The sequence below is a fragment of the Schistocerca gregaria genome, chromosome 2 (genome assembly GCF_023897955.1).
Source record: "Schistocerca gregaria isolate iqSchGreg1 chromosome 2, iqSchGreg1.2, whole genome shotgun sequence".
Classification (NCBI taxonomy): Eukaryota; Metazoa; Arthropoda; class Insecta; order Orthoptera; family Acrididae; genus Schistocerca; species Schistocerca gregaria.
In genome coordinates this window covers 897402674-897425875 of record NC_064921.1, presented here as the reverse complement: position 1 = coordinate 897425875, position 23202 = coordinate 897402674, and positions in this window count along the sequence as shown.

Sequence of the window (23202 nt, the reverse complement as noted above, 5' to 3'; positions counted from 1 at the left end):
CGAGGGCGCATAATTTACCTTTCCCGGTGTGGCAGGTAGCAATCTCGGCTGAAAGAGAATTTGTAAGTCTGCCGGGACGCGGCGCAGTCGGGAAGTAACATAATTAGCCGGAAATTTCCTTGTCGCGGGCTGGGCGCTCGTGTGCGTCGGCGGGTTCATTCCAGGCAGACTCGGCAAACACGGCCGGGATATAGCGAGCACACTGCAGCCTACTCCGAGCGCACGCGTGTGTGTGTGTGTGTGTGTGTGTGTGTGTGTGTCTATGCCAACGTCTCCATCGCCACAGTCGGAACACCTGGCGCTGGCTGAGAAACCGAGACTGCGGCACCGGCTTATCCGTTGAGGCGACAGGCCAGGAACAGAGCTGCCGGGAGTCCGCTGTGCAACGGACGACAAGTGAGAGAGAGCTTTTATCGCGTCCCGCTACTGTCTCGTACTGGAGCCGACAGTCTAGCGTACAGACACAGTGTGCCTCTGTCCAACCTGAATTTCCCGTCAGCTTGTTTGTATCTATTGAAAGTCATTTTGAGCCGTTCAAATGACACTATACTCACCAAAAAAATGAATTACTTACTGTTTAAATAATGCCAAGTGTCAACAATACGCCACTGAGCTTTTCAGAGAGGAGTAAACCAAACCGATGCGATATCTGGAAAGGGAGAAGGAATTAAAACTTTGAAGTTTGCCGATGACGTTATAACCCTGTTAGAGACGCACTGGATTTTAAATACACTACTGGCCATTAAAATTGCTGCACCAAGAAGAAATATAGATGACAAACGGGTATTCATTGGACAAGTATATTACGCTAGAACTGTCATTACCTTTTCAAGCAATTTGGGGGCATAGATCCTGAGAACCCAGAACATCCAGCTTTGGCCGTAATAAGGGCCTTGATACGGCTGGGCATTGAGTCTAACAGCTTTTCGTTATGAATAAGATCATCATTAACGGACATATGCTTTAAAATTTCCAGTTCTTCAAGAATATTAAGTCTATAAATTTTATTTTCTTTATTTAGGACTAGTAAAACGAGCAATGCTTCGCAGTTGCTAAGTATGTATGGGAACTGGATATAAACTGCTAAATATGTATGGGAAGTGGAAATGCAGTTATCTCCTTCTCCCGTCCTCTCACTGTCCCTCTTCCTCTCCCCTCCCTTTCTCCATCTCCTCTCCTCCCTTCCCCTCTCCCTCCCCTTCCCCCCACCCCCACCCGTCACTGTCCATCACCTGCCTCCTGCTCTCTGTACATTTCTTACCCTATCTTCCTTTCCATTCCTTACATCCGTTAACTCTACCCTTCTCTGTCCATCACCTCGCCCGCCCCCCCCCCCCCCCCCCTCTCTCTCAATGACCTTATTCATTGCCGTTGCAAACGGAGCCTTGGTTAAGAATAAAGTCAAAATGATTGGTAAATCGGTGGGAATCAATACTGCATGGCGTATGAAAGACACTTTTCCAGCTACTGAATCTGTGAGTATATTAGTTTTAATGACAGTATTTCGCTTAGTTTTGAAATACGTACAGGTAGCATTATAAAGTTCGTCATAAACACAAGTATCCTCTTATCTGTGCGAAAAGGAAAATAAAACCGCAAATTTTCCAAACATAGCTCTGCGTGTTCTCTCTAGTAGCCAGTTTAACAGAAGGTTCTTACAGTAGAATTCTTATTCGATGTGTCTCCGAACGCTGTCTATGCTCTTCGTCAGTCTCATATATACTACTGGCCATAAAAATTGCTACACCAAGAAGAAATGCAGATGATAAACGGGTATTCATTGGACAAATATATTATACTAGAACTGACATGTGACTACATTTTTATGCACTTTGGGTGCGTAGATCCTGAGAGATCAGTACCCATAACAACCCCCTCTGGCCGTAATAACGGCATTGATGCGCCTGGGCACAGAGCTTGGATGGCGTGTTCAGGTACCGCTACCCCTTCCAGCTTCAACACAATACCACTATTCATCAAGAGTAGTGACTGGCGTATTGTGACGAAACAGACGCTCCGCCACCATTGACCGTATATTTTCAATTGGTGAGAGATCTGGAGAATGGCCAAGGAAGCAGTCGAAAATTTTCTAAATCCAGAAAGGCCGGTGCAGGACCTGCAACATACGGTCGTGCATTATCCTGCTGAAATGTAGGGTTCTGCAGGGATCGAACAAATTTTAGTGCCACGGGTCGTAACACATCTGAAAAGTAACGTCCACTGTTTAAACTGCCGTCAATGCGAACAAGAGGTGACTGAGACGTGTAAACAATGGCACCCCCTACGATCACGCCGGGTGATGGGCCAGTATGGCGATGATGAATACACGCTTCCAGCGTGCGTTTACCGCGATGTCGCCAAACACGGATGCGACCATCACGATGCTGTAAAGAGAACTCGGATTCATCCGAAAACATGACTTTTTCCAATTCGTGCACCCAGGTTCATCGTTGAGTACACCATCGCAAGCGCTCCTGTCTGTGATGCAGCGTCAAGTGTAACCGCAGCTGTGGTCTCCGAGCTGATAGTCCTTGCTGCTGCAAACGTCAGTTGTTGTGTTGTAAATAACCCCATCTCTTGTCTCAGGGATCGAGACGTCGCTGCACGATCCGTTACATCCATGCGGATAAGATGCCTGTCATCTCGACTGCTAGTGATACGAAGCCGTTGGGATCCAGCAAGGCGTTCCGTATTACCCTCCTATACCCACTGATTCCATATTCTGCTAACAATCATTGGATCTCGACCATCGGAGTATCAATGTCGCGTTACGATAAACCACAATCGCGATAGGCTACAATGCGCCCTTCTTCAAAGTCGGAAACGTGATTGTACGCATTTCTCCTCTTTACATGAGGCATCACAACAACGTTTCACCAGGCAACTCCGGTCAGCTGCTGTTTGTGTATGAGAAATGGGTTGGAAACTTTCCTCATGTCAGCACGTTGTAGGTGTCACCACCGGCGCCTACCTTGTGTTAATGCTCTGAAAAGCTAATCATTTGCATATCACAGCATCTTCTTCCTGTCGGTTAAATTTTGCGTCTGTAGCAGTGTCATAATCGTGGTGCAGCAAATTTAATGGCCAGTGGTGTAAGTAGTGTGTTGATAGGAGGTTATAAGATGAACATCAACAAAAGTAAAACAAGACTATTGGCATGTATTATAATTAAATCATGTGATGGTAGGGGCATTTGATTAGGAAATGCAACACTGAAGATAGTAGCTACACGATAAAGACTGCGAAAAAAAAGGAAACATGTTTACACCTGGAAAGACGACCTCGATTTGGATCTGATGACGGCGCTCGCCACCTGTGACGTAGTAGATGTACTGACAGTGAAATAAACGTCGTCTGGCATAGCTACCGTAGAGCGTAGTGGCATAGGTACCAAGGTACCATCTGTATCTACCCTTAACTAGGGAATACTCGCAGCCAGAGGACTCAGTGTGGTGCAAACGTGCCATGTAGAGACGCACTTCCTACAGCCAACTGATCGAGCTTGAAAGCGGTCAAATTGTGTTGTGGCATTCCGAGAAACGGGATGGTCATTTCGGAGAACTGAAACACAAGTTGGAGGTGCTGAGTCAGTTGTGCATCGATGCTGGTATCAGTGCAGTGGTCACGTGAACATTCTCGCACTCATACACAACATTCGGGACGCCACACAGCATAGACGCCTTTAAGGATCGTCGTAATATACGGGCAGCAGTGGCAGTTCATACAGCTACCACAGCACAGATGACGGCTAGTGAGCGTAGACGTGTCAACACGATGCGTTGCGAGACACTTATTAGCAGTGGGACTACGGGTACGCACACTCACGCCGTGGCATCGACATGCACGTCTCGACTGATCCCGTCAGAGGGTCACTTGGAAGATCAAATCGCGCACCGTGGTCTTCAGCGATGGAAGGAGGTTCTGCCTGCACGCAAGTGATGGCCGTTTGACCAACGACGTGGTGAGCGCTGGATTGTAGAGTGCACTCTTCTGAGGCGTACTGGCCGCACCCCAGGCCAGGTGATGTGTTGATGCCGTAGGATAATGCTCGTCCGCGCATTGTCCATGAAACTCCAAGTGCTCAGCTAGACGTGCAGCTACTTCCCTAGCCTGCACGATGTCCAGACTTGTTTCCAATCTAGCAGGTGTGGGATATCACGGGACGAGAAGTGACTCGTGTGACTTGCCAAGCAACACTCTTACAGAAATCCGTGAACAAGTCGAGAAGGGTGGGATAACTTATCCCAGGACAGTATTCGCAATCTGTGCAATCGACTTGATTCCAGAGTGAGCGCCTGCATTGCTGCCCATGGAGGCTACACTACGATGGGTGTTTCACCATGGTTCGGTTCCTGTTACATGAGAACCGCTTGCGCTCTTGATCTGTAAATGTAATCATCCCATGTGCTCCACTGTCGGCACAATAGAACTTCTGTGAAATGGAAACCTCTAAAAGGATATACTAACTTTTTTCCGGCAGTGTACTTCGTTATTAGAGCAACAAAATAGGATGACGGCCGAGACAGAGAGGATATAAATTGTGGCAAGACTTGTGATTTATGTAGCGTATACATCCTGGTCGTAAGTATACGGGGTGGTCATAAGTACCCCTGGTCTAGGGGTAGCGCCTTTGACTCATAACCAAAACGTCTTCACTCCCAGGTTCGATCCCCGCCACTGCCTAAATTTTGATAAATAATCAGCATTGGCGGACGTAGACTTCTGGCATAAGAAGTCAGCCTCATTCTGCCAACGGCCTTGTCAAAGAGGGTGGAGCAGCGGATAGAGGTTCAGGGCACTCTCTTGTCCTAGGGGTGGGAAATTGCCCCTAAAGGCGGAAGAATCAGCAATGATCAACGACATGAGGATGCAGAAGGCAATGAAAACCTCTAAATTAAAGACACGTAACGTGTATCGACAGGACATGTGGCCTGTAGTTGAAGACGTGTCATGATGATCTCTCCATTGGCAAAAAATTCCGAAATAATCCCCCATTCGGATTTCCAGAAGGTGCCAAAGGGGAGGTTATTATGAGAGAAAGATTGAATAATCAACGAAAGGATAACGTTCTACGAGTCGAGACGTGGAATGTCAGGAGCTTGAACGTAGTAGGGAAACTAGAAAATCTGAAAAGGGAAATGCAAAGGCCCAATCAAGATATAAAAAGGGTCAGTGAAGTGAAGTGGAAGGAAGACAAGGATTTCTGGTCAGATGAGTATCGGATAATATCGCCAGTAGCAGAAAATGGTATAACAGGTGTAGGATTCGTTATGAATAGGAAGGTAGGGCAGAGGGTGTGTTACTGTTAACAGTTCAGTGACCGGGTTGTTCTAATCAGAATCGACAGCAGACCAACACCGACAACGATAGTTCAGGTATACATGCCGACGTCGCAAGCTGAAGATGAACAGATAGAGAAAGTGTATAAGGATATTGAAAGGGTAATGACGTATGTAAAGGGGGAAGAAAATCTAATAGTCATGGGCGACTGGCATGCAGTTGTAGGGGAAGAAGAAAAAGTTACAGGAGAATATGGGCTTGGGACAAGGAATGAAAGAGGAGAAAGACTAATTGAGTTCTGAAACAAGTTTCAGCTAGTAGTAACGAATGCCCTGTTCAAGAATCACAAGAGGAGGAGGTATATTTAGAGAAGGCCGGGAGATACGGGATGATTTCAATTAGATTACATCATGGTCAGACAGAGATTCCGAAATCAGATACTAGACTGTAAGGCATACCCAGGAGCAGATACAGACTCAGATCACAATATAGTAGTGATGAAGAGTAGGCTGAAGTTCAAGTAAATTAGTCAGGAAGAATCAATACGCAAAGAAGTGGGATATGGAAGTTCTAACGAATGACGAGATACGTTTGAAGTTCTCTAACGCTATAGATACAGCAATAAGGAATAGCGCAGTAGGCAGTACAGTTGAAGAGGAATGGACATCTCTAAAAAGAGCCATCACAGAAGTTGGGAAAGAAAACATAGGTACAAAGAAGGTAGCTGCGAAGAAACCATGGGTAACAGAAGAAATACTTCAGTTGATTGATGAAAGGAGGAAGTACAAACATGTTCCGGGAAAATCAGGAATACAGAAATAGAGGTCGCTGAGGAATGAAATAAATAGGAAGTGCAGGGAAGCTAAGACGAAATGGCTGCAAGAAAAATGTGAAGACATCGAAAAAGATATGATTGTCGGAAGGACAGACTCAGCATACAGGAAAGTCAAAGCAACCTTTGGTGACATTAAAAGCAACGGTAGTAACATTAAGAGTGCAACGGGAATTCCACTGTTAAATGCAGAGGAGAGAGCAGATAGGTGGAAAGAATACATTGAAAGCCTCTATGAGAGTGAAGATTTGTCTGATGTGATAGAAGAAGAAACAGGAGTTGATTTAGAAGAGATGGGGGATCCAGTATTAGAATCGGAGTTTAAAAGAGCTTTCGAGGACTTACGGTCAAATAAGGCAGAAGGGATAGATAACATTTCATCAGAATTTCTAAAACCATTAGGGGAAGTGGCAACAAAACGACCATCTAATTTTCGGAAAAGCATCATCCACACAATTCCGAAGACGGCAAGAGATGACAAGTGCGAGAATTATCGCACAATCAGCTTAACATCTCATGCATCGAAGCTGCTTATAAGTATAATATACAGAAGAATGGAAAAGAAAATTTAGAATGCGCTAGCTGACGATCAGTTTGGCTTTCGGAAAAGAAAAGGCACGAGAGAGGCAATTCTCACGTTACGGCTAATAATGGAAGCAAGGCTAAAGCTAAATCAAGACACGTTCATAGGATTTGTCGACCTGGAAAAACCGTTCGACAATATAAAATGGTGCAAGCTCTTCAAGAAACTGAAAAAAGTAGGGGTAAGCTATAGGGAGAGACGGGTCATATACAATATGTACAACAACCAAGAGGGAATAATAAGAGTGGACGATCCAGAACGAAGTGCTCTTATTAAGAAGGGTGTAAGACAAGGCTGTAGCCTTTCTCCCCTACTCTTCAATCTGTACATCGAGGAAGCAATGATGGAAAGAAAAGAAAGGTTCAGGAGTGGAATTAAAATACAAGGTGAAAGGATATCAATGATACGATTCGCTGATGACATTGCTATCCTGAGTGAAAGTGAAGAAGAATTAACTGATCTGCTGAACGGAATGAACAGTCTAATCAGTACACTGTATGGTTTGAGAGTAAATCGTAGAAAGACGAAGGTAATGAGAAGTAGTAGAAATGAGAACAGCGAGAAACTTAACATCAGGATTGATGGACACGTTGTCAATGAAGTTAAGAAATTCTACTACCTATGCAGTAAAATAACCAATGACGGACGGAGCAAGGAAGACATCAAAAGCAGACTCGCTATGGCCAAAAAAGGCATTTCTGGCCAACAGAAGTCTACTAATATCAAATACCGGCCTTAATTTGAGGAAGAAATTTCTGAGGATGTACGTCTGGAGTACAGCATTGTATGGTAGTGAAACATGGACTGTGGGAAAACCGGAACAGAAGAGAATCGAAGCATTTGAGATGTGGTGCTATAGACGAATGTTGAAAATTAGGTGGACTGATAAGATAAGGAATGAGGAGGTTCTACGCAGAATCGGAGAGGAAAGAAATATGTAGAAAACACTGATTAGGAGAAGGGACAGGATGATAGGACATCTGCTAAGACATAAGGGAATGACTTCCATGGTAATAGAGGGAGCTGTAGAGGGCAAAAACTGTAGAGGAAGACAGAGATTGGAGTACATCCAGCAAATAATTGAGGACGTAGGTTGCATGTGCTACTCTGAGATGAAGAGGAATTCGTGGCGGGCCGCATCTAACCAGTCAGTAGACAGTAGACTGATGAAAAAAAAAACAGAGTGGTAATGCTTGCAGGGATGTTAGAGGGCAGGTTGTACTGAGACATAAATGTTAAAAAAGAAATTCGATACGTTGCTCCGTTTCCGAGTGACTTAGCACAGAATTTAGCCAATCGGGGCATCACGCGGTCACATTCAAGCGACCTGATCTGGCAGGGGCGGTGTTGCCCAACGAGTGCTTTGTCTCGTTAGCTGAAACTTGAATTTACGCGCGTGACCATTTGATTAGCTAACTTCAATGCTAAATAACTCCGAAACGGTGCAACGAATTGAATTTCTTTGTTGACATTTATGTCTCAGTACAACCTGCCCTATAACATCCCTACAAGCATTTCACACATTTTCTGACCACCCTGTATAAACGTGTTGTTTACATTTCGATATCACTGATGTGCATGTAACATACCTTCAAGTCTTTTAGTTGGTACTGGTTTTCTGCCAAAATTTTACCGAAAGTCGGCTGCCATACAGGAACAAAGTTAATATTATTACACATTTCGGTTGGTGTTTCGAAGAAGACAAAAATATTACATAGAAATGTCGTACTTTCATAATGTTCTGCAAATTATCATTCATTTTTTGCGAACAGTCTTTTAATTTTTTGCGCTTTCGTCGGGAGGCAACCGGATGTCACAACCGCACATAAAGGGACGAGCTATTTACACACACGTTACTAATAAAGACGCGAAACGTGCATGAAATCTCCAGAGAAAGTTTACAAAGCAAAGTATTCCTTTTTATGGTACTATGGAATTGCCACATTTAAGAAAAATATAAAAATAAAATTGTAATCCGTTAGTTAGATGTCCCATAGATCATTTGAACGATTCTTTTACGAAATGATGTGGAACAATTCAATTTTCATGATATGTATATATATTTAGTGTTAACATTAACGAAATGGTTATACGTAAAATAAAGAACAACAGCCTACAGTCACAATCGTGATTTTATTTCAATGCACAACGCATTTCCAGACCTAGGGACTCGTCATCACCTTCTCCCACAGTGTTTTTTTTCCTTTTTTTTTTTGCAGATTTAGGTGTATTCTGGATACGATAAGATTACAATGGTATGTTACAAAGCGAGCACATTGTAATATAGGTTTACAGAACTGAAACAAATCGAAAAATATCTGTTTCCAGTGGTCCATACATGGTTTTCTATCACAGTATGACTAAACATGTGCATGTTCGCAAACAGGTTTACTAATACTGTGCCTTGAAACCATGCATCCCGCACTGCACGCAGTAAATTATTTTTCAACTTTTATTAAATCTGTAAACAATATTCTAGCATTGTAACAAACCATTGTAATTTTATTATGACCAGAATTACCCTAAAACTGGAAAACAAAATCGTTGAAGACTGTCAAACCACTTGAAGATGAGAACCTAGGGCTCGAAATGCATCGTGAATTGAAATAAATTCACGACTGTGACTCTAGGCGATAGTGTTTACTTTACGAAAATATTATAGTCACTGAAGAAATACTGACTGCAATGGTTAAAATTAAGGAGAGATTACTGATGTAACTCCATTTAAAAAAAAGGTCTCTCAGGCGATCTGTTTTTTATGTGGGTTTTGCAGGAGAAATGATTTTAGGTTAGCTTTAAAACTTGCTTCCCTATCAGTCATTTAATGTTACTGGCAAAATAGTCAATAAGGTTTGTTTCTGCCTATTGAAGCCATATCTGACTCACTGATGCTTTAATGATAGGTTATAAAGGTCATTTTCTTCCTCTAGTGTTATAGGAATGCATATGACTATACTTCCTAAATTGTGGTCGATCATTTGTGATGAATGTCATTAGCGAATATGTACGAGGTGACCAAAAAGTTTTTGTTCGCTGGCCGTACAGTCCAGAATCTGGTATGACAATCAAACAAAATCGCCGCGAACATTGAGACAATCCTCCTACCAGAGCACCAAGGTGAAGATGTTCTCTCGGTTAAAAACGCTGTCTGCCGCAGTAAGAAGTCCGTAGCTGCCTGCTGCACACCCCCTTCTGAGAGAATTATCTATTCTACAAGGCCTTTTCTTGAGGGATCGATGGGGAGATAACTGCGTGGGGAGAGATCAGAACTATGGGGCAGATGCTCGATTGTCTCCCAATTGACAACTTGTTCGTTACGACATCTGCGATATGAGGACATGACTTATCAGGAGCAGCAGCACCCACAGGCGCACCATTCTACGACAGTGGTTTTTGAAAGGCATGCGTGCTCGGTACACATTCCTCATTCTCTTACATACGTCTACCGTTCTTTGTCCTTTGGCTGTCCAGTCAAGAACAACAGCATGTTGACCATTTTGGTCGCAAAGGTTCACATCTGTGCATTCACCGCATGCACGTCAGGGACCCAAGAATGCCACACGAATACCTTGCCTGTTTGTCTATATTGACACTACTGCCCAGTGAAGTCGCTACACCAAGAAGAAATGCAGATGATAAACGTGTATTGAATGGAAAAAAATATATTATGCTACAACTGACATGTGATTATATTATCACGCAATTTGGGAGCATAGAGCTTGAGAAATCAGTACCCAGAACAACGACGTCTGGCCGTAATAACGGCCTTGATACGCCTGGCCATTGAGTCAAACAGAGCTTGGATCGCGTGTACAGGTACAGCTACCCATGCAGCTTGAACACGATACCACAGTTCATCAAGAGTAGTGTGGGCGTATTGTGACGAGCCAGTTGCTCGGCCACCATTGACCAAACGTTTTCAATTGGTGAGAGATCTGGACAATGTGCTGGCCAGGACCTGCAATATACGGTCGTGCATTATCCTACTGATATGTAGGGTTTCGCAGAGATCGAATGAAGGGTAGAGCCACGGGTTGTAACACATCTAAAATGTAGCGTCCACTGTTCAAAGTGGCGTCAATGCGAACATGAGGTGACCGAGATGTGTAACCAATGGCGCACCATATCATCACTCCGGGTGATACGCCAGGATGGCGGTGACGAATACTCGCTTCTTATGTGCTTTCACCGCGATGTCGCCAAACATGGATGCGACCATCATGATGCTGTAAAGAGAACCTGGATTCATCCGAAAATAATGACATTTTGCCATTTGTGCACCCGGGTTCGTCGTTGAGTACACCATCGCAGGCACTCCTGTCTGTGATGCAGCGTCAAGGGTAACAGCAGATATGGTCTCCGAGCTGATCGTCCATGCTGCTGCAAACGTCGTCGAACTGTTCGTGCAGATTGTTGTTGTCTTGTAAATAACCCCATCTGTTGACTCAGGGATCGAGACGTCGCTGCACGATCCGGTACATCCATGCGGATAAGATGCCTGTCATCTCGACTGCTAGTGATACGAGGCCGTTGGGATCCAGCACGGCGTTCCTTATTACCCTTCTGAACCCATCGATACCATATTCTGCTAACAGTCATTGGATCTCGACCAACGCGAGCAGCAATGTCGCAATACGATAAACCGCAATCGCGATTGGCTACAATCTGCTAACTTTGTGTGAATGCTCTGAAAAGCTAATCATTTGCATATCACACCATCTTCTTCCTGTCAGTTAAATTTCACGTCTGTAACACATTATTTTCGTGGTGTAGCAATTTTAATGGCCAGTATTGTATATATCCGCATCGGAGGCTCACTACGTTGCTTATATGCTGCAACACCCCTCAGTTTGGAACTTTTTGATACCCTCTTTTATGTATTCTGACGGTGTGGTTAAAATGCCTAACTCCTTGAAGAGGTACCTACGTGACGACCGCAGGTGAGCACGACATATTATTTTAGCTGGTCGCTTTTGTGCAACCAAAATTTTATTTGTAAGTGGTGAATTCCTGCAGACTATGTCAGGCGGTTCATTCGTTTTCTTCCAGGACCGCCAATTACAAGAAGAGAAAGATAGCTGATCTTAATTGCTTGAGAAAGTAAAATGCTTCCTTAAAGTAATATATTTCCACAAATAATTACTTTTTTGTTAAATTTGATAATTCTTTAAAATTAAATTTATTGCATTTTTGCGGCAAACAATATAGCCATTACAATTGTTTACACAGTGGCTAAAATTAAATTTTGAAGACACAGATGTTTTGGAATATAGACCTACACATGCAGTCATTGTCATGTCAGTTCTTTATATATGCTTTTTGTTGGTAACCAACTATTCAACTGTTAAATTTGATTCTGTTATTAGTCTTAATGTTCTAATAATCGTTGGCGTGAGAACATTCATTTTTACGAGATTTTGATGTGCAATATCTTTGGAACATACCAATATGATATGATCAAGATTTCCGTCATCTTCTGGATGTTCGCTAAATGTGGGAGAGTCTGTTACTGCAGTTACTCTGAGAGTTTCTCGTGGCTGTACCACGTTGAAATGAAGCGAACAAAAACTCTTTTTCTGTTGCGAAACTTGCCACTGACTTTGCCATTGAACATGACAGTCTTTTTTTGATACGTGTAGGACGTTTCGGTATGGAATCATCTTCTCCATATTTTAGCACTATCTGTATAAGGCAACTGTATATTTTTTATCTTTGACTGTGATGTTTAATTGCTATCTGAACATATTCTAAGAAACAGAAAGGCAGTTCGTGATAAATAATATTTTGGAAAATATCAGGAAAGTGTTCTAATTAAGTAGTAATACATATGTATGGCATAAATTATCTTATGTCTTTGACCTGGTGTGTTCATCATGTATTATACATTACTGATTATATTAGATTTCGAGTGTATGAGACAGTTTGGATTAAGAAACATTGAAATATCATGCTAGAGTCAAACATGATTGCCAAAAATAGTTCAGTCTTTGAGTAAGAAACAACATAAAACATTAACCGACATTTCACATATGTATAAAACAAAAAAAGTTAGCTATAGAGCACTATACACTTGGGGTTACCAAATTAGAATAATAAACATAATACTTCGCCCTAAATATACGTCGCACATAATGCATCTATGGCGTTGTGGACCTCGTGATTATGTTGTATTATTAATGACGTCATGAAACAACTAAATGAACCAGTACAAGCAGACTCTATATTCAGTCCAACGACCTAAGTAAGTCAGGAAAGTTAAAAAACGACGATGGAGGTTTCACAACGGGCAAAACTTTGTGTTTACCACTCAGTTCATTAAGATCACACCATCCATCTCACCCATCTCGTATAGAAAAAAAATACGGCAACAGAATTTTCAGAAAATGTCAAACACCTATTTGAAAATAAATGTGAGGCATCAAACCAGTAATCCAACTGCCAAGAACGAAAGAGATAATTTTATTCGCAGCTACAGAAGACCCACCTTTACATCAATACTCAGAAAGCCACAAACGGTATGTGACGCAGGGCCTTTTGGCGCCACTAACTAATCCCATTCTCCTCGTTGCGCTCACGAATGGCGCGTGGGCAGGATGAAGGTCGTTACCTCCGTATTAGCTCTAATGTTGCCGAATTTTCTCAACGTGGTTATTTCGCAAAATGTATATGCGGGGAAGCTATATATTTCACAGTAATACGTGTACGACTCTTCCTGGAAAGCACTCTCTCTCGAAATTTCAATAGTACACCACTCTTGTAGAGTTTCCCACTAAAGTTTGTTGAGAATCTCTGTAATGCTCTTACGCCCAGTAAACGATACCGTCACGAAACGCACCGCTTATAATTGGATCTTCTCTGTTTCCGTAAACCCTACCTGGTATGGGTCCCAGACTGGTTAGTAGTATCAAGAATTGGGGAACGTGCGCCTTGAAAGTCACTTCAGTCGCGAAAGAGTTACATTTCCTTAAGATTGTTCCTATGAATCTCAGTCTTGCATCCGCTTTTCCTGCTATTTGTTTCACGTGGTCATTCCACTTAAGGTCGCTCTTGTTGGTTATTAGTAGATGTTTTGTGGTAGATACCGTTTCCAGTAATTTGTCATCAATAGTGTTGTTGTGTAGTATTCGATTTCTTTTCCCATGTCTGCGCAATATGCTACATTTGTTTACATTCAGAGACAAACCCCTGCTCCCTTCATCAGTCTTCTGCAGGGCATTATGCAAATCTGTTCCGTCTTCTGGCGTTGCTACTTCCTTGCAGGCAGCTGCATCGTTTGTGAACAGTCTTAAAGACTTTTTGATGCTTTCTGTTAGATCATTTATACTGGCTGTGCTAGAAATGTTGCAACAAACTTCCTGGATGGAGGAGAGGGGTGTTAGACGGTGTCTTAAGGAACAGATCGAAATCGAGTATAAGAACCGGTGTCCGGGAGCAAAGTTATGCAACGACGCTACGGAGCATCAAAGTTATAGGCACCGGAACTACCACTAGGCCAGGCTTTTTGCAGCAAACGTGACTTTTTCCTGTAACGGACAATAAACGGAATGTCTTGCTATGTTGTTTGCTTTTCAGTGATACCGACTGATTAGCACGATCGCCAATGGAGAAGACGCAGCTAGCTGCTGAGTAGACATGTCTTGTCTCCTAGCAATGCAATGCCGTGTTGCCCCCTTGGATGACGGTTTCAGACACTTGTTTCCATCGGCAGTTTCTTTTCCCCCTGAAAACAGACAAAAAATGGACATTTTAGAGGACACTTACAGAAAAATAATCTGCAGTTGGAAACTCGTGGTCGAAACCATCGTCCGCCAAGGCAACCACCGCACTCATAGAAGACAAAGCATTTCTTTGCTGTGGCTAGCTCCATCCTTTCCACTGGCGATCATACCAATGAGTCAAGATCATTGAGAGACATTACGCGTTCGTTTCGTCAGCTTACAAAGTCACGTTTGCTGCCGAAGAAGTAGTTCAGTAACAGACAGCGGGGCCTCTTATTTGCATGATTTGTAGCATCATTGGATGACGTTGCAGAGACTGGTTCATGTCCTACGTTTGTTCCTCGAGACCCTCTCTATAATTCCTCGAAGTTTGTCACACCATTTCGTCTACACTCTCAATACATTGTAATCTGTAACTGTCATATTACCCTTCCTTCAGTTACTCTAGAAATTTCCTTTGCATCTGTCACTCAGTTACATCGACGTGTTAGTTCTGGCTGTGAAGAAGCCTTCAATACAGTCACAAATCTAGAGCGATGCTCTTTAAGCTAGTATTTTTTCACTAAACGGCGGTGCTGGACGGTATCAAATGCCTTCCTATAGTCAAGGAAGACGGCAGCACCCTAAGCGCTTTTACCTACAACGATTCCGGATGAATAGGGCGAGCTTACTGTAAACTACCCCTTCTTAATCGCTCTACTGGGCTGCTTTGTAATTGACCGTGATCACGTATGCCTAAGGAAATTTTACTGTGAAAAAGGCTATCGCTATAGAAGGAAAGTAATACCGATTAGTACGTGGAAAGTGTGCAACGGCCCCCTCTGAAGGATGAATCTATCCTAAACTTAATCCAAACACTGATGATAATTTCGAGATGACTGGAAATTTAATGCAATCGCACACGATCGACACAGGGACGAAAAGGAGCAACGTAATGTTTTATAGAATGGTAATAGTGATCAGCAAAAAAAGAATAATTAAACGGTTGCCGAACAACTCGGGAAAAGAATATTCAAAATCATAAGAAAGGTAATAGTAAAGAAAATTGAGCAAACAGCTCAACAGTTCAAGCGAAAATAAACGAATCAGGAAGCACTAAGTTTGCAGATAATTGTTCTAAAATACTAAATTTTGAATGTAATTGAGTAATGGAAGTTACTGGTTAAAAAAAGGAAACTAAAACTCCGTTACGTAAAAGGAGACTTTCAATAGCCTCCGTGTAACGAAACACAAAATTTAGAAAGAGGCAAGCATTTGTTTTTCATAATGGAAAACTGAATTGAATTTACTTTAAGCAAATGAGCATCTGATTTTACATTTAAAATAACAACAATAAAATACATACCAAGTAATCATAAGTCACTCGCTAAGCTAACACAGAGTAACTGAAAGTGGGCGCACCTAATTTGTGCTCCATCTTTAGTTATTAGTTTTGCCGTTGAAGTTTTACATTATTTTAAGTGAATCAAGTTAACACTCAATATTCCAAATTAGTTATGCCTCCGTTAAGAAATACAAGAATGAGCAGTTACTGGCAATAATTAGTTATTCAGTATTTATATTCTTTCGACACCTGGTGACTGCATGGGAACGAAAGGGACTCTGCTTTGTACACTACTGGCCATTAAAATTGCTACACCACGAAGATGACGTGCTACAGACGCGAAATTTAACCGACAGGAAGAAGATGTTGTGATATGCAAATGATTGGCTTTTCAGAGCATTCACGCAAGGTTGGCGCCGTTGGCGACTTCTACAACGTGCTGACACGAGGAAAGTTCCCAACCCATTTCTCATACACAAACAGCAGTTGACCGGCGTTGCCTGGTGAAACGTTGTTGTGATGCCTCGTGTAACGAGGAGAAATGCGTACCATCACGTTTCCGACTTTGATAGAGGTCGGATTGTAGCCTATCGCGATTGCGTTTTATCGTATCGTGACATTGCTGCTCACGTTGGTCGAGATCCAATTACTGTTAGCAGAATATGGAATCGGTGGGTTCAGGAGGGTAATACGGAACGCCGTGCTGGATTCCAACGGCCTCGTATCACTAGCAGTCGAGAAGACAGGCATCATATCCGCATGGCTGTACCGGATCGTGCAGCCACGTCTCGATCCCTGAGTCAACAGATGGTGTACTCAACGGCGAACCTGGGTGGCAGAACGTCATTTTTTCGGCGTTAGTTTCATGAGATATCTGTTTGTGGAGTCCATGCTGATTTTGATATAAGAGATTCTCGTTCTCCAAACACCATCTCTCTTCAGCATAGAACATGTATAATTCCACAACAGATTGTCGTCAACGAAATAGGCCTACATTTACATGCACCTGGCTTACGAATCTTCCTGAAAACAGGAATGACCTGCGCTTTTCTTTCAGATGCTATATACCGAACCATGGTAAAGCGTTGCTATAAGGGGAGCAAGGTCTTTCTCATAATCTTTGCAGAAAGTTACAAGTGTTACATACAGTCCGGATGCATTTCCACTTAAAAAACACTGTAGTTCTTTTTTTCTGTTCAGCAATCTGTCATCTCAATATTTGCCATTTCGACGTTCGTAAAATGATGAAAAGTGGGACCATATAACGGTATCCTGCAGTGAAACAATTTCTGAAAGCAGAATTTAGTAATTCGGACCTCTCTCTCTTCTTCAATGGTCTATAGATCAATCGGTTAAATACTTTATGTGGAATCAAAATTGTGATTGTAACCGGAAAGCATATCTTGTTTCTTTCATTAAGCTTTGTAGTTCAAATACAGATAAACTCCATGAACCTTTCATATTTCATTTTTGTCAAGTCTAGCACGTTCTAAACTTTATTACAGTTTACATTGATATTCGTAACCACTGAAAGCACGGTTCCATTTCGTACGTAACAATATTCAGCTAATAGCTGCAAGCTTACGTTGTGGAATGCTGCTCATAACTGAGTACTGTTACCTTTTTCTGAAAGACTGTTGACGCATCTGAATCGCCATGAATCAGTGACAGTATTGTTTACCTGGTGCCCTTCCATAATACAGCTCTGTATGTTTCTCTCTTCCCCTGGCTCTAGAACGTCGAGAAATAAAACGACTTCCGACAGACTACCCTTCTCTCACAGAAGGGTCTGGAGACTGCAGCTCCGACTCCTGGAATCCGGAGCATTTATTCGCCGACCCACCTGGCAAGCTGCCTTGAGCTCAACAGGTTAAAGTATTGCGCCGAGGAACAGTAAAACGCACTTGTGCCTAGCTCTATATATGAGGGCCCACCCGTAGCGGACGACCCGCTGCAGGGCAAATGTCGCCTGACAGATATTATGCAACGGCTGCTTCACCCCCTCTGTAAACTACACGGGTGTCGCTATAAAGGACCCTTTTTACATTATGTCTCGCATCTGGATCCCCGTCACATATGAAACCTAATAATGATTACTGATTTCGTCATTTTTGACTGTGTTAACGCATAAACCAAACGTAGCATCTGAAACAGTATTTAAAAATCATACTTTACAAGGAAGTTAATTATCTATGTGATCTACCAGAGTATGCTTGTTACTACATCAGAGACTCAGTGCGAGTAACTGCTGAAGCATCGTAAGTAATCTCTATTTGACATGCGAATTGTGTCAGACATAGGGAATATAAAAATAAAAAAGGTGGCATACCATGCTTACTTTCATTCCATAATGTCATATGGGATTATTTTTTGGGGTAATTCTTCAAGCCAAGCTAAAGTTTTCCTGGCACAAAAACGTGCAGTAATAGCTATATGTGGTGCGAACTCAGTAGCATCCTGCAGAAGCCTGTTTAGGGAACTAGGTACACTAACTACTGCTTCCCAATATATTTATTCCTTAATGAAATTTGTCATTAAATATATATCACTTTTTCAAACCAACAGCTCAGTCCGTGGAATCAATATTAGAAATAAGAATAATCTTCATCAGGATTTAAAGTCACTTGGTCTTGCACTAGAAGATGTGCATTATTCACGAGCACACATTTTAATAACTTGCCAGCAGCAATAAAAAGCTTAACAACCAATGAAATTCAGTTTAAGAGAAGCCTAAAGGATTTATTTGTGGCCAACTCCTTCTACTCCATTGATGAATTTCTTAGTAAAGCCAATTGATATATCTGTAGCACAATTTCAGTGCAGTAATGAGTTCATTGTAAATGTGTGTGTAAGTAACTACAATCTAACTTCTGCACCAATTCAGTGCATTAATGTGTTCTTTTATAGTAGTTGTATTATATGTTTATTATCTTATAAATAAATAAATAAACTCTTTTATTATAAATTCAGTGCATTCGCATTTGTAAAATGGCAGGTTCTACTTCTTGGAGGACCTCCTCACTACGAATCAATTGGAATGAAAGTAAATCTAATGTAATCTAATCTAATCTTAAGTCGCATACACGGCATGTATTTTTCCTCGCTGACTGCGAACTTAAAGAGAAAAACGAAGGTTAAAATCATTGTACCTTGAAACGTTGCCTGATTGTGTAATGAACTGCAATTGGTAAGTTTTGTATTTACAAAATAAAAGGTAAAATATACCGCAAGTACTACAGAAATAAAAGTTACTGAATGTATGATAGTAATTATTAGGTTTTATTTTTAAAAAAATACAGCATATCAGAAAGCAGATCTGTACTATAACATGAGTAATCGATAGTGATAGCGACAGGTGCATTAAAATAATGTCAGTGCTTTCTTGTAACCCACAAAGTAACGCAATTTTTATTACTGTTCTTAATCTCAAGACACAAAGCGACATAATTGTGTGTAGAAAATATTCGTGTCCTGTCAGTAGATGATTAGAGCTCAAAGTCAGCGAGTAAAATTATGTGCAATGGCAGAGTTATTGTTTCCACTCGTCGCGTCTCTGGTGTGGCAAGCATATATCCTGTGAATTAGAGACATAAATTAGTTTCTCGTAAAATAGCATATTTTAAATATTGTCTGAGACAGTAAGCAGAATACAGGTGTAATTTTAATCGACAGTGAAATAGGAATGTATTACTGCGATTTTAGACTACACAACCCAGTAGTGAAATGTGGAACTGTATCGCTGGAACATTCCTGATACGACTTTCTGGATCAGAAGCTAAATTTCATACAAGTTGTTTCAAAAAGATTCATCCGTTTTCACAAGACTATATCTACTACATGATACTACACCACGGGAAACAACAAAACGAACAGCTTGACTACGAAGGTTGCCGAAAGGGCGTGAAGATTGAGAAAGAATTTCGGAGCCATAGGAACGTTTAAAAAATGGTAGTTGGTGTTGTTGTTACTCTTGTAGTCTGGTTTCATGCAAACTTGTATGCTTTACTATACTGCGCAAGCCTCTTCATCTCCGAATAACTACTGCAAAGCCTACTTGTGTGGCCGAGCGGTTCTAGGCGCTACAGTCTGGATTCACGTGACAGCTACGATCGCAGGTTCGAATCCTGCCTCGGGCTTGGATGTGTCTGTGTATTGTCCTTAAGTTAGTTAGGTTTAAGTAGTTTTACGTTCTAGGGGACTGATGACCTCAGAAGTTAAGTCCCATAGTGCTCAGAGCCATTTGAACCATTGTAACTACTGCAGCCAACGAAATTAATGATTCCTTACTGGCGAGGGATGTGTTCTAGCAACGGATGTCTTCTCTTAGTCTAGTTTTAGTCACATTTTTACCATTTTCGATTGTGAGGGCACTAAGAGGATGCACACTGCCAATACTAGACCTATTCGTTCTCTCTGGAGTATTGTTGCGTGTTATGTGATCCTTACCTGATACAATTAAGGGAGGACGTCGACAAAGTTTAATGAAGGGCAACACGTTTTTTGTTATCGTGAGGTAATGGAAAGAATGTCACGCGTGGTTGTTGTTGTGGTCTTCAGTCCTGAGACATGTTTGATGCAACTCTCCATGCTACTCTATCCTGTGCAAGCCTCTTCATCTCCCACTACCCACTGCAACCTACATCCTTCTGAATCTCTTGGTCTCCCTCTACGATTTTTACCCTCCTCGCTGCCCTCCAATACTAAACTGGTGATTCCTTGATGCCTCAGAATATGTCCTACTAACCGATCCCTTCTTCTGGGCAAGTTGTGCCACAAACGTCTCTTCTCCCAAATCCTGTTCAATACTTCCTCATTAGTTATGTGATCTACCCATCTAATCATCAGCATTCTTCTGTAGCACTACATTTCGAAAGCTTCTATTCTCTTCTTGTCCAAACTATTTATCGTCCATGTTTCACTTCCATACATGGCTACACTCCATACAAATACTTTCAGGAATGTCTTCATCACTACTTTAAGTGTCTCATTTCCTAATCTAATACCCTCAACATCGCCCGACTTAATTCGACTATATTCCGTTATTCTCGTTTAGCTTTTGTTGATGTTCATCTTATATCCCCCTTTCAAGACACAATCCATTCCGTTCAACTGCTCTTCCAAGTCCTTTTCTGTCTCTGACAGAATTACAGTGTCGTCGGCGAACCTCAAAGTTTTTATTTCTTCTCCATGGATCTTAATACCTACTCCGAACTTTTCTTTTGTTTTCTTCACTGCTTGCTCAATATACAGATTGAATAACATCGGAGAGAGGCTACAACCCTGTCTCACTCCCTTCCCAACCACTGCTTCCCTTTCATGTCCCTCGACTCTTATAACTGCCATTTGGTTTCTGTACAAATTGTAAATAGCCTTTCGCTCCCTGTATTTTACCCCTGCCACCTTCAGAGTTGGAAGGAGAATATTCCAGTCAACATTGTCAAAAGCTTTCTTTAAGTCTACAAATGCTAGAAACGTAGGTTTGCCCTTCCTTAATCTAGCTTCTAAGAAAAGTTGTAGGGTCAGTATTGCCTCATGTGTTCCAACATTTCTGCGGAATCCAAACTGATCTTCAGCGAGGTCGGATTCTACTAGTTTTTCCATTCGTCTGTAAAGAATTCGTGTTAGTATTTTGCAGCTGTGTCTTATTAAACTGATAGTTGGGTAATTTTCACATCTGTCAACACCTGCTTTCTTTGGGATTGGAATTATTATATTGTTCTTGAAGTGTGAGGGTACTTCACCTGTCTCATACATCTTGCTCACCAGATGGTAGAGTTTTGTCAGGACTGGCTCTCCCAAGGCCGTCAGTAGTTCCAATGGAATGTTGTCTACCCCGGAGGCCTTGTTTCGACTCAGGTCTTTCAGTGCTCTGTCAAACTCTTCACGCAGTATCGTATCTCCCATTTTATCTTCATCTACATCCTCTTCCATTTCCATAATATTGTCCTCAAGTACATCGATCGCCCTTGTATAGACCCTCTATATACTCCTTCCACCTTTCTGCTTTCCCTTCTTTGCTTAGAACTGGGTTTCCATCTGAGCTCTTGATGTTCACACAAGTGGTTCTCTTGTCCCCAAAGGTCTCTTTAATTTTCCTGTAGGCAGTATCTATCTTACCCCTACTGAGGTTAGCCTCTACATCCTTACATTTGTCCTGTAGCCATCCCTGCTCAGCCATTTTGCGCTTCCTGTCGATCTCATTTTTGAGACGTCTGTATTCCTTTTTGCCAGCTTCATTTACTGCATTTTTATATTTTCTCCTTTCATCAATTAAATTCAATATTTCTTCTGTTACCCAAGGATTTCTACTAGCCCTCGTCTTTTTAACTACTTGATCCTCTGCTGCCTTCACTACTTCATCCCTCAAAGCTACCCATTCTTCTTCTACTGTGTTTCTTTCCCCCATTCCTGTCAATTGCTTCCTTATGCCCTCCCTGAAACTCTGTACGACCTCTGGTTCTTTCAGTTTATCCAGGTCCCACCACCTTAAATTTCCACCTTTTTGCAGTTTCTTCAGTTTTAATCTATAGGTCATAACCAATAGATTGTGGTCAGAGTCCACATCTGCCCCTGGAAATGTCTTACAATTTAAAACCTGGTTCCTAAATCTCTGTCTTACCATTATATAATCTATCTGAAACATGTCAGTATCTCCAGGCTTCTTCCATCTATACAGCCTTCTTTCATGATTCTTGAACCAAGTGTTACCTATGATTAAGTTGATGACATGCGAAAAGGCACTTTTCGTTGCGGTGAGATCTTTTCACTAAAATTTCTGCTCTGATTGGAAAAATGTTTTCACTGGCACATACATATAGAGAAATGAGAATCGTAATAGAATAAGATTATTACTTTAAGGGAAACATTTAAATGCTCCTTTTTCCCATATTCCAGTCGAGAATACAACGATCGGGAAGCCTGAAAGCGATTCCGTGGTCCCTTTGCAAAGCACTCACGTGTGATTTGCAAAGTAATCTTGTCGATGCAGATTTAGATGTACGAAAACGCATAGAACAGAGAACAGTACTTCAAGAGGTGCACACAGAATATGGGTCACCCCATAACGAAGTAACCAGGTATTTAGGAACCAGGTTTTAAATTGTAAGACATTTCCAGGGGCAGATGTGGACTCTGACCACAATCTATTGGTTATGACCTATAGATTAAAACTGAAGAAATTGCAAAAAGGTGGAAATTTAAGGTGGTGGGACCTGGATAAACTGAAAGAACCAGAGGTCGTACAGAGTTTCAGGGAGGGCATAAGGAAGCAATTGACAGGAATGGGGGAAAGAAACACAGTAGAAGAAGAATGGGTAGCTTTGAGGGATGAAGTAGTGAAGGCAGCAGAGGATCAAGTAGTTAAAAAGACGAGAGCTAGTAGAAATCCTTGGGTAACAGAAGAAATATTGAATTTAATTGATGAAAGGAGAAAATATAAAAATGCAGTAAATGAAGCAGGCAAAAA